At 40.8% G+C, this 17,317-nt stretch overlaps 1 long non-coding RNA gene across 1 annotated transcript in view; it reads right to left on the bottom strand.

Annotated features, from left to right (window-relative positions):
• The window catches only part of LOC104955865 (uncharacterized), a 23,379-nt gene that overhangs the window by 259 nt on the left and 5,803 nt on the right, over window positions 1-17,317 (bottom strand). The window contains exon 2 of the long non-coding RNA XR_799491.1: window positions 1,814-1,820. This is a non-coding gene — a long non-coding RNA (uncharacterized lncRNA). The remainder of the gene's footprint in view (window positions 1-1,813; window positions 1,821-17,317) is intronic.

The raw sequence follows: 17,317 nt of genomic DNA, 5'->3' as shown, positions 1-17,317 counted from the left end.
GCGGTACAACAGAACACCCACGAGGGGCCGGCAATGTGCTGCAGTCAGCTCCACGGGTGCCTCCTTTCAGGGTGTGTTTCTGTGTGTGTTTCTGTGTGTGTGCTGAGAGTTTGTGTGTCTGTCGGCTGCTGGGAACTAATGAAGAAGGTGCTCAACACTGACATATTAACTTAAACACACAAACATTCCCAGACAAACAGGTACCCTAAGATCTCATATGGATAATAGAGGAGGGAGAATCAGGAAGTGTTGACATCCATTTGCATCCAGCCACACACACACACACACACACACACACACACACCCCACACACACACACACACACACACACACAAGCATAGGTCGTAGTACTGCACATTTAAAAGGGCCCTATTATGCTTTTTGTGGTTTTCCCTTTCCTGTAGTGTGTCATATAGGTTATTGTGCATGTAAATGGTCTCCAAAGGCTAACATCTCAAAGTTCCCTCAACGCCTCAATTGTAGTCCTTTGTTTACTTCTGGAACATAGTGACATCACAATGTAACACTTGCGCTTCTATTGGCTAGCTTTCCAAAACATTGTACGTGATAGGCTAAGGGCCGGGACATCTCTAAGCGGTTGACCAATCACAAAAAAGCCGGCCAGCTAACCAATCAGAGAAGGCTGAGGTCTGGTTTTAAACAGAGGGTGAAAAGAGGTGCTGTAGCACAACATGAGAGGACTCCTTTAATCCAAATTTAAGCAATATGGATTAGTGCCATATTCACAGAGGAAGCCCATTATTTGCTAAAAGCTAAACATTTATTAAAATTCAATTTTGAACGAAGTATTGTGGAGCTGCAGAGATATCCTGCCTTTCTTATTGTGTTCTACAGACTTAAAAATAAACATGTAATTGTTTGGTCAGAAGCTCTTACATTTATTTTTTAACAAAAATCATTTTTAACATAAATCATTAACATATTTGTTCAATCCCTCCAGTATTATAAAACATATTGCAAATGCAAAAGGAGTCAAAATAATCGCAATTTAACAGATTACTTTGGCCTACTAATTCTCTCCGATATGGCCCAGATATCGGCTCTCATTCATCTCTTCGTAGAGGACTGGAGGCATCTGTCTATTGACAACAAACGTCTGGAGGGCAGAGAAATGAATCGCTTGTCAACGTGTTCAACAGATTTGAGCAGATGGACACTTCATCACTCGCCGGCCCTTTTCGCAGAGTGCCTGTGAAAAGCTGACCTACACTGACCCAGATCTCAGGGATTGTCACAAGCCTCCTGACAAGCAAAGACGAAGAGGAAGGACACACGTATGGAGAACTAGAAGGGCACCGGGAGAGCAAAGACCTTCACCGAAGCAGTTTGGAGTGTATACGCTCTGTGATTGGAATCTGCTCCGAAATGTAAAGGGTTGTTCCTTGGCTCATGCCAAACCTTCCAGCCAAGTGAGAAAGTATGCCAGGAGTTTTTTGTAATCATGCCGACAGAAAAACATGAAAAAAATAACCATAAACATAACCTCCGTGGCGGAATTAAGAAACACACGCTTATATTGTCCCCTACAATACCTTAATCACAAAATATATTGTATTACTGTTTTGATATGTTTCTATCACCATGAGCAGCAGAAATGACATTCCATTAACCTCTGGTGTATTGGGTTGGAGGAAGAAATCCCAGAGACAAATATCTGAACATTGTACAAATAAGACAGTGGTATGACAATGTTTTTACAATGCTTTCTCAAATCACCTTGTTAAGACAAATAGTAGTACAGTTTGACGAAAGAGAACTGAGAGGGATGTTGCGAGCCTGCTCAATTTAGCACAATCACTCTTGAGAATGGTTTCAGATGCTGCAGGACCATCTGGCAAATATATCGGTTAAAGCATAAAATGGTACATTTCTATAGCACTTTTATCCAAAATGCTCCTCTCAATCGGCTGCCTAAAGACTCTAGTCTTCCTTCTACCAACTCAGCTATGGGCTAAGCACATCTATAAACCACTAAAGGATCAAATCTAAAAAAAGAGATGCCATGAAGTAGAAATGTCTTGGTATCCAGCATGGGACAAGGACGATAAAGATGTCTTCTTCTCCACCTTTAGCATTTCCAAGTCGTCTTACTGTTGGAAAAAGAGTCTCATTCCTAATATTAAAGGATTCAGAATTTAAAGGGGAAAGCAAGAAATAATATTACATTATTATATTGTAACTTATTCCCAGCTGCTCAGAGTAATCACAGTAAATCAGTTCTTCGGCCCACTGGATCTCCCCTTCAGCGACACACCGACTGAGCTTTATGCAAATGAACGAACAATGTGAAGGAACAAAGAACATACATGTATGACGTCGTCTGGCGAGTTCTTGCCTCTCTTGGAGCTAATGCTAGCTACTTTGACTAAAAACAGGCGAGTGACACCACACAGGACACACTCATCGTAGATGGCAGAATTACAGGGCTAAGATAACATAAACGGATGCGTATGGCGCAGTGGGTTGTCCGTAGGTGTTCGGATCAGGGGGGTCACAGCAGGTTCAAACCCCACTGCAGTCAGCATGTCGTTGCGTCCCTGGGCAAGACACTTCACCCCAAATTGCTCCTGTGGGGATTGCCCACAGTATTGAGTATGTAAGTCGCCTTGGATAAAAGCGTCTAACAAGTGACATGTAATGTAATAAACCTTAATTGATCCCTGTGGGAAATCAGGTGTCTTAGCAGCAACAGCAACAAAAGCTTATACTGAATCAATCTAAACACTAAAGGTGTCGTTAACCTACAGCCATTACATTGTGGAATCAACATGTGTTTGTTATGATTCAAGCAAAAACCTTGAATTGGCATATTGGTACAAGATGTAAAGACTCAACTCAGTTGGGATTCACAGAAAAAACGCAGACTACACAATAAAAATAAATATGAATATGTATGAAACCGTGCGCTGCATGTCTTCCTACGGGGTCGGTATCTTTTAAGTACACCATCTCTCTTCACCCCTGACTGTATACATGGAGAGTGTTTGTCTTTGAAGATGTATTACAGAGGAAAGCATGACGCTCACAACTGGCTAACATGATGCATAGCACAGAATGGCTGCTGCTGTTTTAATTGGACACAATGTTCCTCTCTGGTGTCACTATGTTGTGCTTTTATTTTCTTGAAGGCAGTACCCAATTCTCTGATGATAAGCTCTAGATGTTGGTTTAAATTATTTAGACTTAGAACCATTTACAATGCACATACCCATAATGTTACTAATGTTATTACATCCTGAATTGTTTCCCTCTTCTTACAATGTAAGAAACCAAGTGTTGACTGGTTTTACAGACGAAGCAAACCACAGACATATGAGTTTGTTCTCACAACCTTCAGAAATGTTGTTAGAGAGAAAAATAAAACAGAAGGTAGGTAATTGCTTCGTTTTCTGAAGAGCTTTTACAGGAAATAAGAACACATAATAACTGAATTCCAGGAAGTGAGACAAGCCGACAGCGTGAGACATAACGGTTACCATGACTGCAAAGACAGTGTCGACAGAAAGCAATCTAAACTTTATATCAAAGTGAGAGAAATGCTGTAGACACCACTATCTGAAATATCTGTCACTTAGCCTGTATCACGCCTTGTTTCTTGGTTTTAAGTGAAATGAATGACAAAGTGATTGAATGCTTATTTATAAAGCAGTTGTACGTATAGTTTGCATATCGGAACATAAATGCTGAATATTATATGTATCATAGTCCTGATGAAATATAGATGTTTTGGTTAAAGACCTTCTCTGAGTTGTTGCATGTTACAGTATATGTGAATGTATCCATGTGATGTGATATTAAGGAATAGAGTGGTGCAGTGACGAGTCCTAAAACTCGGAAGTGAGTTAGCATCTTACCACTACTGGTTCCCTCGTCTCAGAGCCAATGGGATCTCTCCATAGGATTTTGGAAAATAGCTAGAAATAAGGTCTGTGGTTGACACACATTTAAGAGACGGATAAGGTTTTGTTCTACGACATTAAATACATCAGCAGTGACCCCACACGTGATTTCTGAAGAGTTTACGTGTCTGAAAAACGATGGTTGTTACCAAGTGGCTGAATAGGACTACAGAAGTTATTGAGGACGTTGTACGTCATTACGCCGAACCTGCGCTCCTGCAAACTGTTAAAACAAACGCTTCAACTTGTACAATTTTGAATCTGTATTTTTGAATATCGATCTTAAGTTGGCGTGACGTTGAAGTCGTGCGACCCTGCTGTAGTCCGTTTATAGCATAACGTTAGCATTTTGCTTCTGGCGATTAGATTTATGATACAAAAATTATAAAAGTAGGAGACATGTGGACATTATCCGGCTGAACAAAACGTTTTCCACAGACCTTATTTCGAGCTATTTTCCAAAATCCTATGGAGAAATCCCATTGCTTTTTTGTCGAGGGAACCCATGCGCAGCTTACTTCCGGATAAATACGTCATCCCTGCACCACTTTTCAACGACATAATTACTCTGTAGCTATGTTAGTTTGACAATAAAGAACCTAGAACTCTATAGAGGATTTAAAGAGTGAATCAATGCAAAGTGTATGTAAATAAATGTAAAACAATATGTTATGTAGCAAAAAACAACCCCATATTGATATCTAAGAGTGTTGAAGAAAAGAAAATACAACGTATTTCTCCTTTTTCCTTATTATTCATGCTAATCCGTGTATTTTGAACAATGCGAGTGTGTGCTGGTTGGCGACCTCCCCCTCTCACGGTCAGCTGACGGCTCTGACCCTGGTCCTTTTCCCCATAAGCACTCTCTTTATAGATTTGGCACCTATACCCAGGGAAAAGTCCATAGCAATATATTTCCCCTCTCATATCTATCCACTACGATCACTACCGATTTCCTTCTCCCCTCAGGGCTGCAAATTATTGGGAAAAAGCCAACGACTAGCTGAGCGGTAATTTGTGGAGCAGTGGACCCTCATCCTCTTGACCTTCTCTCCATCTCTGCATCCGAGACATCCAGCTCCTCTCCCATCAATTCTACAATCTTTTTTTTCCCTCGCACTTGCGAATGTCACACCTTTTCTTTCTCACTTTTCCCCCAACCTTTCTTTCTCCCCTCTCTGCCCATCCTCACTCTCCTGTATTGATTTACACACAGTAAGGAGGGAGGTGAGAAAAAAACTGATCTTAAATAACGAAATGAATTTTTTATCAGCAGTGAAGTGATTGATAATTCTGGGGGGAAAGGCTGACAGCTGTGCCGTGAAAATAAAAAAGATATACATGAGGTGTTTGTCTGTCAGACTCATGCTGCATTTTCAATCAGTGTGCACGCTTTCCAGCAAAGTCATTTGGAGAGAATGCACCGCAGAACAAAAAGCGGCAGCTTCACATGACTCAGGAGTGTTTTCCCACGGGAGCGGTGAATGTGATCATTGATATGCTAAACACACATGCACACACACAGCTTTGTAAGAGCAGAGGAGGAGCGTGGAAGCGTGTGCAGATTCTGATGATTAAACAACAAAAGCTGATCATTTGAGTCACTTGAAGTGCAGTTCGTTTTTTCTCAGATATCTGGCTTCAATGCAGATAGAAGGAAGTGAGCGTTCTTATAAGAATGAGTCAAGTTGATGCGTGCATTGGTGGGTGAGAATGAGCATTTCACTGTGACACCCACATCCTCGACATGAAGACCTGCAGTGGGCTCGCTGTGGCAGACGGCATTGATTGATCCGTCTCTTTAGAAACTCAGAATAGGCTACAGAATGAGAATAGCTCGTACTGCAGCACATAACTAAAGTACAGAGCTGCAGCTCTAAACCCTGACAGGTGTTGGTCCCCCGTTGGAGTCTTATGTTAGATTGTGCCATAGTGGTGTTAGCCGACAAGATCCAATTTACCTCAATAACACCTTCTGATCTTTTTTACTCACCCACACCCACACAGATTTATTGGGCGCTGCCTGTGCTTGTGCCAGAGCAATAAATGCAGAGAAAATAAAGTGATTAGCCAAGGTTGTTATGAGGCCCTATCTTCCATGGATGATCTGTAAGACAAGAGCTTATTACAAGCAATGTAGTCCTACACTGCACACAAAATATTAAAGTTGCCCTAGTGTGCTTTTTGGAGGTTTTCCTATCACAACAGAGCCGGCCAGCTAACCAATCAGAGCAGACTTGGCTCACACAGAGGGTGAAAAGAGGTGCTGCAGGCGAGGAGAAAAAGAAAGACCTGTTTGAACATTAAAGCATTTAAACATGTCACAGCAGAGCCACAAAATACAAATATGAACCTTAAAATGAGCAGAATATATCCTCTTTGAGCTGAAATGTATACTTTTTTATATTGTGATTTCTAGATTTAGAAGAGTCCATGTGAAAAGGAATTATCAATCCCACCGGGAGCAAAGACTGAATGTCAGATGACATTATTAAAAAGCCACAAATCCTGTGTTAGGTCAACAAGACCTTTCCTACGGACATCATTCTTTTTCAACCATGACGACCATTGCCTGCCTTTAACCATCTGGTTATTACTGTGACCATGGCGACAAAGATCTCCTGACCTAATGAAGTAATGCTTTTACCCCAAACCATGATCTTTCACTTTGTGCCTAAACCTAACCAAACCTCAATCATATTTGACAAGCTGCAACAACCAATTATTGGATAACATTTTGAGGACTCGTTGGTTTCCAAACAACAACAACAACAACAACAACAACAACAACAACAACAACAACAACAGACAAATGAAACAACCCCCCAGGTCGATATAATCAGTGGAGTCATCTCTGATCTCTGCTACATTTGCAGGTTAATTGCTGGACCATGTTAAGCCTCCCCATTCTGACCAGCTGCTGTGTCGGCCATTGATCCTCCAGCTGGCCGCTGCCACGTGACGCCAGCATCTGGTCTCTGAGCTGGGTCAAAGGTCACGGCCTCCTGTCCTCTACCTCCTGCCTGTATCACTAACATCAAGCACAGTAACACACACCTGCGGCTGCACACGACCAAAGAGTGAAAGCAGGGTTACTTTAGGGATCACCAAGTTGGAGTGGAGACTTTTGAAACCCACATTGAATGCAAGTTAATATAGGAAAGTAGAACGATATGGTTGAAAAAGGATGAGAGGCCTAGAGTGATTAACTAAGTGAATTAATACATTGACATTTGCTCCTATTTTTGTCAGCACTTAGCTTTATCTAACGAAAAGTCCTAATAATATAATTAATGTATGTAAAGAAATTAAATGTATTAAAAATAAATGAATGGAAAGCTAAGAATTCAAGGTCGAGAACAAAAGTACTGGTGATTTCTGGTGACACGTTGCAGGTGCATTAGGGTTCAGGATGGAAGATAGAGCGTAGGCCGTAAATGATAGTCACATAAAGAAAGAACCTTATTGTGTGTACAGTGTGTCTTCATCCTGTTGCAGTTTGTATCCATGTCAAGGTTTGATTTTCAGAATAACAACATAGTCACATTTAAAAAAAAAAAAGAAGCTTCTTCAGGGCTAGCTTTAATAAGACTGCAATAAGAGAGAACATTCACATGCTCGTATGCAAGTATACAGCTCTGCATCGTGACTGTGTGTAAACGCCATCACATTGTTAAAACTGTATGGGTGACTCCAAGTTGTGGGTGGATTTAAATTGTGTTGAAATTGTCATCTGCTGTGCACACATTAACTGCAGAAGTCTATAGGTATAGGGAGTCAAATGCCACAATGGCAATTTTCAGAAGTTTATCAAGTAATGATATAACTGGCTAGAAGTGTTGCGCCTGTTTGTTCTGCCTCCAGCTGCGTGTGAAGCGCAGATACAAGGTAGCGTTCGCTGCGTCTCAGAGGATCGGCAGAGCACAACCCACACACAGCTGTGCTGAGGAGAGCCCTTTTACTAATAATGCAGCACTGTCCTTCAAATTGAGATGGACACAGCTATGGGAGGATGGAGAGAGAGAGAGAGAGAGGGAGAAGGCAGAGGGTGATCTGTGAGTTCTCAGTATAAACAATATTTTCCTTTTTGTGCGTCTTCCCACGTCTCCTGGGAGAACTTTTTCTTTTTTGGATGAAAACGTGGACTCATGAATAAACAGAAGGATGGTGCATGTTTATGTGAAAACACATGTCTCGACGCCTCAACCACAGAGTGTTTTACTTGATTTAAAAATATATTCTGAATAGCTGCAGAAACATAAGCCGCAGTGGTTTTACTCTTGTCAGTGTTAGAGGTTCGCTCGGAGACATTTTGGTTTGCTTCTTGGTGAAAGAACTGCAGTGGGCTCTATAGGTTTTATTGAAGACGTTTAGTCAATTTGTAATGGATTCGTGTGTATCACATTTTTGCTCACCATGCACATGGCATCATGTTGGATCAGCTCTGAGGTTTGTATCGATGTGTTCTGCCTACAAGGCCATTCCTTTCAAACCTTTACCTGGGAAGACAATGGATTCTCTGAAGCTCTGTAAAGCAGCAGACAGATTACATTATTTAAATTGTTACATTTCATCATTGTGGAGAGACAGGGATGTGCAGCAGCTCTTCTTGGGAATGCTGGAAAACTGTTGATAGATGAGATCCTTTAGTGTAGACACAACTGTATGTAGCTCTCTGAAATAAGGTTCATGTTGGGGTAAATGGGCTGCCCTACAACAGAAAGGTAGTTTCAGGGTTATCAGGTGCAGGGAAAGTGTTTGATTTCCACATGGAGAACAACAACTGTGTCGAGCCCAGGTGGCTGGAAGAGGAGGCGTGTGAAGTCCAACCCCCAAGTATTGATTTAGTGAAGATCTGGGTTAACAAGATGTATCTAGTGTGCCTCGTTTTGTGCCAAACCTCCTCCTGTTTCAATCAGCGAGTGCAACTCAAAGAAAACTTTCCACAATGCCCTCAAAAACAATTACAAGAAATACTGGGTACTTTACAAGACAACAAACATAATGAGAAAACATATAAAGGATTACTCAATCAATCAATCAATTTTTATTTATATAGCCCAATATCACAAATGTTACATTTGTCTCAGTGGACTTCACAGTTTGTACAGAATATCAGTATGACAATACGATTACGACACCCTCTGTCCAGACCCTCACATCGTACAAGGAAAAACTTACGGAGAAAACCCAAAGTTACTGACACCAAGCGGCACAAGGTACATTTTATGTACCTAATTTTATGGTTGGACCTTTTTAATTGGATGGGTTTACGCCAACCAGTCAACGTACAGCCATGTGTCTGGGCTATTTGTGTAATATTTATTAGATCTGGATTGACATATCATTTCAACCATAGTAGCAGTAAACTAGCTGTGTCTTAGCAGTGCGCAGTGTGAACCGTTTATTTGTTGGTGAATAAATGCTACCACTCCTTAAGACTGAAGCCTAACCCTGTGTGTTGTTAATAGTCTGCTGGTTAAAGTGAAGGGAGTTGGTCTCAAAGTTCTCATTTTAGTCACACATCACACAGCTTTGATCAGCAACCGAACCTCTAACAACAGGAGGTCCTATTTTTCTACCTTTTGATAACAAATAGTTGCTTGGTTTTCATGTCAGGAAGATCCTTTGATAAACCAAAACTCTCGCTTTTTTTATTTGATAAAAATGTAGCCGGGGTTTTGGAATGGTGAGATGGTCTCATATTGATTGCAGACCCATGAATGAAATCCGTTTGAGATTGTGTAATGGGCAAAAATCACAACATTGTTCAAATGATAATTATAATGTTGTAGTTCTGGTTCTCCGTTTTTTTCCATATAGTCTCTTTCAGGGGAGTTTGCATTTATTTGTGTTTTTCCATTGATTTTAAGTAGAAATATCCTCTTTTCCATCCTTCATTAAGCACAAGGCAACCAATTAACTTTATTAAACCGTTTCTAATCATAGAGGAAGGTAGTGCAGCATTAAACTTGCATGGCCATGCGGACTGCTTTCTTTTACTAAGGATTTATGCTTTTGGCTACTTCCTTGAGCACCCCTTTAATTGGAGACCGAGCATATGTTTCAAGGACACTTTGCTGCATTCTGCCATGATATAAAGGGCCTAGGAACATGCTGGATTTGACAGCCTGAAATGCACCACTCTTGCACTGTCCAATCAGAGAATGACCTTTAAAGACAGAGAAAAGATAAAAGGTCACAATTAAAAAAACAAATCTCCTCCATTATGCCTCCTTCAAGCCAGACACGGACTACACTTTAAACACGCCAATATTCACTGAGGATGATAAAACACTGAAAGCAACTAGCTCATTATTAGAGGAAGGGAACATTGTCAACCAGAATTTCGCTAATAACAAAAGGAAAGCTCACAGCTTTTTCGCTTTCCCATGGAGTCAAGATTAATGTATTACAGCATGTGGTTTTTATGTAGCAAATTGGCAATTTGTGGCGGTCTTGAAAGAAAACTCTTACAACTAGCAGAGAGAGGAGTGAAGTCTCTATGAGCCAAGCCTTGGTCAGAAAAACAAAGCAGCAGGAACAGGACACAAATCGATACGCTTAGTTAGGTCAGGAGTTAGTGGGCACGGCGGAGTCAGGTTAGGTCACTTTGTCCAACAGTGGGGTCGCTCTTTAGCCACCCATTTCCTTTTTGCCGCAAATGCAATGTTTGCCTCTTTAACTCAAATTCTATAAAATATTAAAGGGGCCCTTCATGAAATATTTTGTTGCTTTATAAAAAGGGCTGTAATTCCATTTTGGAAAAAATTAATACAAACCATCAAACAGAAAGATACAGACAATGACGCAGGATCATTTTGAAAGGGATGAAAAGGGTTCCCCAGCAGGTGTTTCGATCTCAGATGCATTAGCTGCTGGTATGAAAGAGTGGGCATCGTGCTCGGTGCTACTCAGTCTGTATTTCCTTCCTCTGCACCCCCCACCACTCTGTGAGAGGGTCATGGCCCCTCAAGCAGAGCTACCTCTCCCAGCAGAGATCAGACACACACAGGGGCCGTGCACTGTGACCACACAGCCCTGAATAATACACACACGCACACACACACACACACACACACACACACACACACACACACACACACACACACACACACACACAGCACAGGGTGGGGAGAAGAATGACTGTGTTGAGGATACTTTTTTTTTTTACTTTTAAACTTTTCTGGACCTCGCACATTTGTTTTATTCCTGTCAACTTGTTCTTTTGCAACAAACATGATTCATCAAAAATGAAAACTTTTATGGGTGAACAACCTTCAGTTTTTTTTTTTTTTTTTAAAGTATCCCTAATCTTTTACAATCAATCCTTATATGACAGTGAAACTGTTATAGTACTTCTTGGAAGCAGAGGTAGAGTTGCAGTAAACACAGGCACTAAAGGAACTTACCTACTCACATCTTAGCGCTGATAAAAACCTGATCCTTGTAAAAGCACAATTTGGTTCGGACAAATAAAACACCAACCAACATCTCGCCGGAGGAAAATGTAACATTTGGCTTTTCATCTAAGACAAATGACTTTGCAGTGGTCGGCGCTTTGATCTGGTGTTAGCTTGGTTCTGCACTGACAGTAACATGGCAACCGATCCAAGCAAGTAAACAGTTTTTTAGATAAAGTTGACCTATTAGGCACATTTTCAGGTTCATATTTGTATTTTTTGCCACACAAACCTATATAACACACTTCAGTGGGGAGCTAAAAAAGCATAATTGGGCCTCTTTAAGCGTGTAGGCATGCTAAGATTTGCTTAAGACCACTCAAAAAGTAACTGAGGCTAATCCGAATATCATTCCACATTTTTAGTCATAAACAAAATGGAGAACTAATCAAGGTCAATATACCCTGCCCTGTCTTTCACAGAAGGGATGTTACAACAATAGACTATTGCAGTGGGGAAAAAAAGTATTTGGTGCAGAGAGTCAGCAAAAATCATCAGTGTTGAACTCCTTGACACTCCATCAGTTCAGAAAGGACAGATGGCAGAGGTGAGCAGCTTCCACACATGGATCCCCTGATCTTATGACAGAACGCAGAGACCAATGCTGTGCCGGAGACTGAAGGACCACTAAGTGGCGTTGTGTTCATTTTGCTGCAACACTGCCTCTTGCTCACCTCACGCCAGCAATCACACGCTTCGGTCGATCTGAAACACAGTGCTCTACATACTGTACATGTACGCTCTCACTTTCCAGTTCCAGCTCAGCCCTCTGACAATATTGAATGTTCATTAAGTTGAGAGACTGGTCAGTTTGACTTTGCAGAAATGTGCAGTATTGCATTTGGATGCCCAGGCAGGCGGTGTGCTTTTCATCGATGCACAAAAGCTTATAAGAGGCAGAGCGGAGCTGGCACCTTTGAGGCACATTGAGTTTGAATTGACAGCTGCTGAACTCTGAGGTGTGTCTCCAGTGTAATAGCCGCTGTTGAAATACTCGAGTTCAATAGACGGCCTGTCTTGCACAAAGCCAAAGTGACTTCAATAGACCACAGCAGTGTAACATAAAGTATTTGGTGCAGAGAGCTACATTAAATCAGCCTCACTGGGGCTGAAACAATAAAACGATGATGTTTTTACACCAGCTTGCATACGGAATAAGTGAATAAGGGGCCTTTTCTCCAATTTCACACTTAGGGCTTGAATTATGTAAACTGATCTGCACTGAGTGCCAGAGTACGTCAGTAATCATTACTCTCCCAGTTATCAAATGCTTCGTAACAGGAGGAACATTTTACTTTTTTGTAATATCAGCGTTCCCAAAGGACCTTGTACTCACCTTTGGGTACACTGATATTCCAAAAGAGGCAAAGTACATTTTGTCCACTTTATAGAAGATCCTGAGCTGCCTGGTCTGTTCCGAAAGCATCTCGAATTCAGAACGAGCAGTGCTTTTAAAGTAAATATAGATTGTTTTATGTGCATGTAGAGTACCACCCGCAGGCCCTTTGTGGAGATGTACTACTGGAGAATATGGCAATGCCCTGTAAAGTCTATGGGGACACGAAGGCTTTTAGTATTCGCCTGAGCATAAACACCCAAGAACTTACAGTGATGAAATCAGCGGCCGTCGCTCGTATGACAGTAATTGAAGTTGTTGTAAAGCAAACGCACAAAGCAAAGCCTTAAACAAGCAGCTTACTGGTGGGATCTAGCTGCTGTGTTTACATTGTCTCGCTGCTGAAGCAAATTGAATGGACAAGAAGAAACATCATGAACAACGCTTGACCTGAGTCGATAAAACATGAGGTTGAAGAGGGAGGAGAGGATGAGGAAAGGCAGTAAATAATTGAGGGTGCCTAGCAATGAGCCAGTTCCAACAGACCTATGGTGATGCTTTGATCTTTAGCGACTGACCACACAGTTCCTAGTAGAAATTAGTGAAACATTACCTTTGACTCGGACATACACTGCTCCGATCGATAACCACTGATTGCCCTCTTGCTCGGCTGTTAAGGCCATTAGCGCCGTTGTCTCCATCGATCACTGCAGGAATGCCGTGTCCTGGTCCCAGCGGTGCTAGATGTCTTGTTTCAAATGTCTCTCATCACCTTCTTTTTGTCTCCCAAACGTCTCCGGAGAAAACTAGGACACAGCAGACAACAATAATTAAGTGAAAACTCATTAGGAATCTGAGTCAGACTGGGGACATTGTTCTGATGGACCGAAAGCCTTTTGTCTGACAGCCCGTTATCCACAAAACAGATGAACATTGTTCTGAAGGCCCATTGCTTTGGAAATACACAATATCAGGTTAAGGTTATTTATTTTTACACATAGGTGGATTTGGTTTACAGTGAAAAGACAAGGTATCCATAGTGACACACGGTTCAAACAACACAGACAACAGACTGTCTCCCTGATACAAACAAAGGCACATGGCCAACTGTTTTGCTAGAACACATCTTCGTACCATTCAGATTTTTTGTTTTATTGTGGCGTAAACTTTACCCATCATACTCTGTCACTGACTGGGTTAATCTGATATTTTTAACACAATCACATTCCTTGTGCCTAAACTAAACCAACTTATCCAACCAAACCATCAAAGATAATGAGTGTAGACCAATCAAAAGCAGGTTAGAAAAGGTCCTTACTTTTGACAGTAGGAAGGAGAATTGTGAAGTTCCAAGGCCATCATTCTGCATTATAGTTTACCATGTGCTTTTTTTTTTTATGCACGGGGTCGGCGAGTGTGTATTTTTGGAACAATAAAAATGTTTGCGGGATTACGGACCATCGGACAATAGGCAGTCCCGGTCACAATGCACTAGCCCAGGGGTGTCAAACTCAATTTCAACTCGGGCCACATTAGCATCATGGTTGCACTCAAAGGGCCAGTTTTATATATAAGACTAAGAATAAAATATAATAAATATTTAATAATATAAATCTTTTATATCATTATTAGGAGGCCGGGACCGATTAAAAAAATTAATCTAATTAATTACAGGCTTTGTAATTAATTAATCGCAATTAATCGCATTTTTAATCGCATATAAATATTTGACCTTGAGAACAGTGAGAAGCAATTTTTTTTCAATGGATTTAGTATACCATTGAATAATGACCTGATACATAAGGCTTAAGCAACAAAAACATTGTTTATTTTTTCAAGGTGGTTCGTAACCAAGACAACAGAAAATGCATTTTGCCATACAAGTGTAGCAATCAGTATTTAGGAATTATAGTACATTTCAGAGAATTCAGGTAGCCTATAGGTAGGTAGACCTTCTGTAAACTATAACACTTTGTTTTTTAAGTAAACACAATACTTTTCAAGTACAATTCAGGAACATTGGAAACCTGACTATTAGAAAACATCTCTCTGTTGCTTCAGAGGCCATAACAGACTTTGTTTGATTACCAACAGTTGGATTAAAAAATCTAAATACATTTCAGTCCAACTCTTCAATAACCTTGGCCAAAACAATAAAAGTTCAACATAAGTGCCAGTTGCACCAACACGTAATAAATAGTAAACTAAAGTGGTACCATTTAAAATAAAATAAAAAGTGCAGTGATTGACCCTCAATCCCTCCTATTCTTCCAATACCTGATGAAAAAATAAATCTCTCTGTTGCATAGGCCACTGTTTGATCAACGCGAATTGGGTGTGGGTCCTTGTTACTCCGAGTTCGGGCTAACGGTCCACCCCTAGTTCCACGCTAGCATGCTATTATGTTTTGCATTGAGGTGATACTTGAGGCTTGTTGTGCTGCCGGTGATAGCGAATTCCTTTTTGCATAATTTTGCAAACCAACCGTAGCTCTTATTGACGCTTCCATCCGTCCGTTTCTTAAAACAACATGCCCCATCCAACGGGGTCGCAACGCAAAGCGGTCTCATTCAGCTCTTCGTTCCCGTTTGATATTGTGTTCCTGGGTTTGGTTGTTGTATCTGAAGTAATGAACGTTAGTTGGTGCTCCAGTTATAATCGGTTACCACCTGAAATCATCCAGTGAGAACGTTCCGCGGTGCAAAAATAAGTGCGATTAAAATGCGTTAATTTTTTTAACGCGTTAATTTTTGTGTAATTAATTAATCTTAATTAAACGCGTTAAAGTCCCGCCCTTTTATCTATTATAACATTATTATCGCTCGCATTGGATTATTATCGATAGGGTTAAGCACTTCATAATTAAACGTCTGAAAGCAGAAGTCTTGGGCAACACAATTGCAAGTCTCTCATTGTGCATGTCACAAAATGATTTAAAAAAGAACAGCCAATTCTGTAAATAAAAATAAAAAAAGGAAATTGCAAAAAAAAGTACATAAAAAATAAAAGTCAAATTCCGGAAAAAGTCATATTTGAGATCCATTGTGGGACATGTAGTTTATGGGCAATGTGCTTATGTAAAGCGGAATGTAAACCGTATACTTAACATATTATATTCCTTGATCTTGAGGGCCATGAAAGTGGAAGTCGCGGGCCGGATGGCCGCCCGGGCTTGAGTTTGACGACCCCTGGCACTAGCTCTCTTTTAGCAGAAATCGTATATTAAATGTTTTTCTGTAGTTGTCTCTGTACAAGTCAGTAGGCGGGTAAAAGGGTTGAATGGTGGTCGGCAGAGGCATAACAACAATTCTTAGCATTGTATGTCACTGAGCTGTGGTAAAGTAACACATTCATTTTGACTTGCTCTAGGCTTGGCTGTTTTTGGCTCCAGGGCTCAGAAGCATCTGCAAAAAGCAGTTGACTGACATGAAGCGTTATTTACAGAGACGCAGGAACAAAGACGTCAGCTGATGTGATATGAAAGAAGGTTGATAGGAAGTACGCCTTCACGCCACTCTCTAGCGCTACGCACCGCATAGCAGCAGAGTAGGAAGTGATTCATCACGTAAAGTGACGTTATCATATGTAACCATTTGGTAAAACCTAGGGGGGGGGGGGGGGGGGGGTAAAAAGTTTCAGTCTGAATTTCATGCACTCAAACAGGCAATAAAGATATACTGATTCCAGTTTAAACTGTGTTTCAACTTTAACAGGCAGATCTCCTCGGAGGTAAGTCAGAAATAAAGAAAAGCTTTAGTGAGAAGTTCAGTCTTCGAGAGCAAGGGCTTTATGGCTCTGATGATTTTAAAGTAAGGAGACGGTGCTCGAAAAGCCCCCAACGGCACCATGAATCTGTAGTTTGCATCAAGTGATTATTTATACTTCAGAAATGAATACGCTTTCTGCTGGCTAGAAAAAGCTTGATTTTCTAAGAATTTGTCATCTTTAAGGCAGAAACCAAAATGGAGTTATTAGAGAATACCAGCATCTTTTTTCACATTAATAGAAAAGGCATAGTCAACAGCGAAAAATCCCTCACGTGGTTCTTTTTCTGCCTCCGCCGCCAAAAATTTATGATTCAGCAAAGCATTAGCTTGTTAGCACGACCAAACTTATTTGATAGCAAAACACTCCAATCCATCCTTAAGAGAGATGTTGTTCATGTACGCCCTGTGCGATACGTGGCCTTTGTACAAACAAGTAATGCCGGCCCTGCGCAAAAAGCAAATTTGCACCACCTCATTAAACACTGTTCGCTGTGAATATATTGTTGCAACTCTTAGAAAAAACCTGGAATGATTTATGAGGCTAAAACACGCTTAACTCCTGTTTAGATTTGTTTGAAGTTAATGATGGAGCAAGAGCAAAAAGACATGACTAATGAGTAAAAGGGAGAGCTAACTTTCAAAAGTCAAATGTCATTCTTCATTGTGATTAAAAACCGAAAAGCAAATGTGCTCACTGAACATTCACCGCTACTAATCTCACGAGTTTCTAATTATTCTGTCAAATCGCTTCGTGTTACGTAGGAAAAGCTGCTATTAAATACAACTTGCAGAAACGTAACAGCTCAAATGAAGGCAGGGATAGCAGGGCCA

The sequence above is a fragment of the Notothenia coriiceps genome, unplaced genomic scaffold, assembly GCF_000735185.1.
Source record: "Notothenia coriiceps isolate Sejong01 unplaced genomic scaffold, NC01 NC01_scaffold00024894, whole genome shotgun sequence".
Taxonomy (NCBI): Eukaryota; Metazoa; Chordata; class Actinopteri; order Perciformes; family Nototheniidae; genus Notothenia; species Notothenia coriiceps.
Note: the sequence above shows the minus strand (reverse complement) of the source record. Positions and strands in the feature narration are given on the sequence as shown.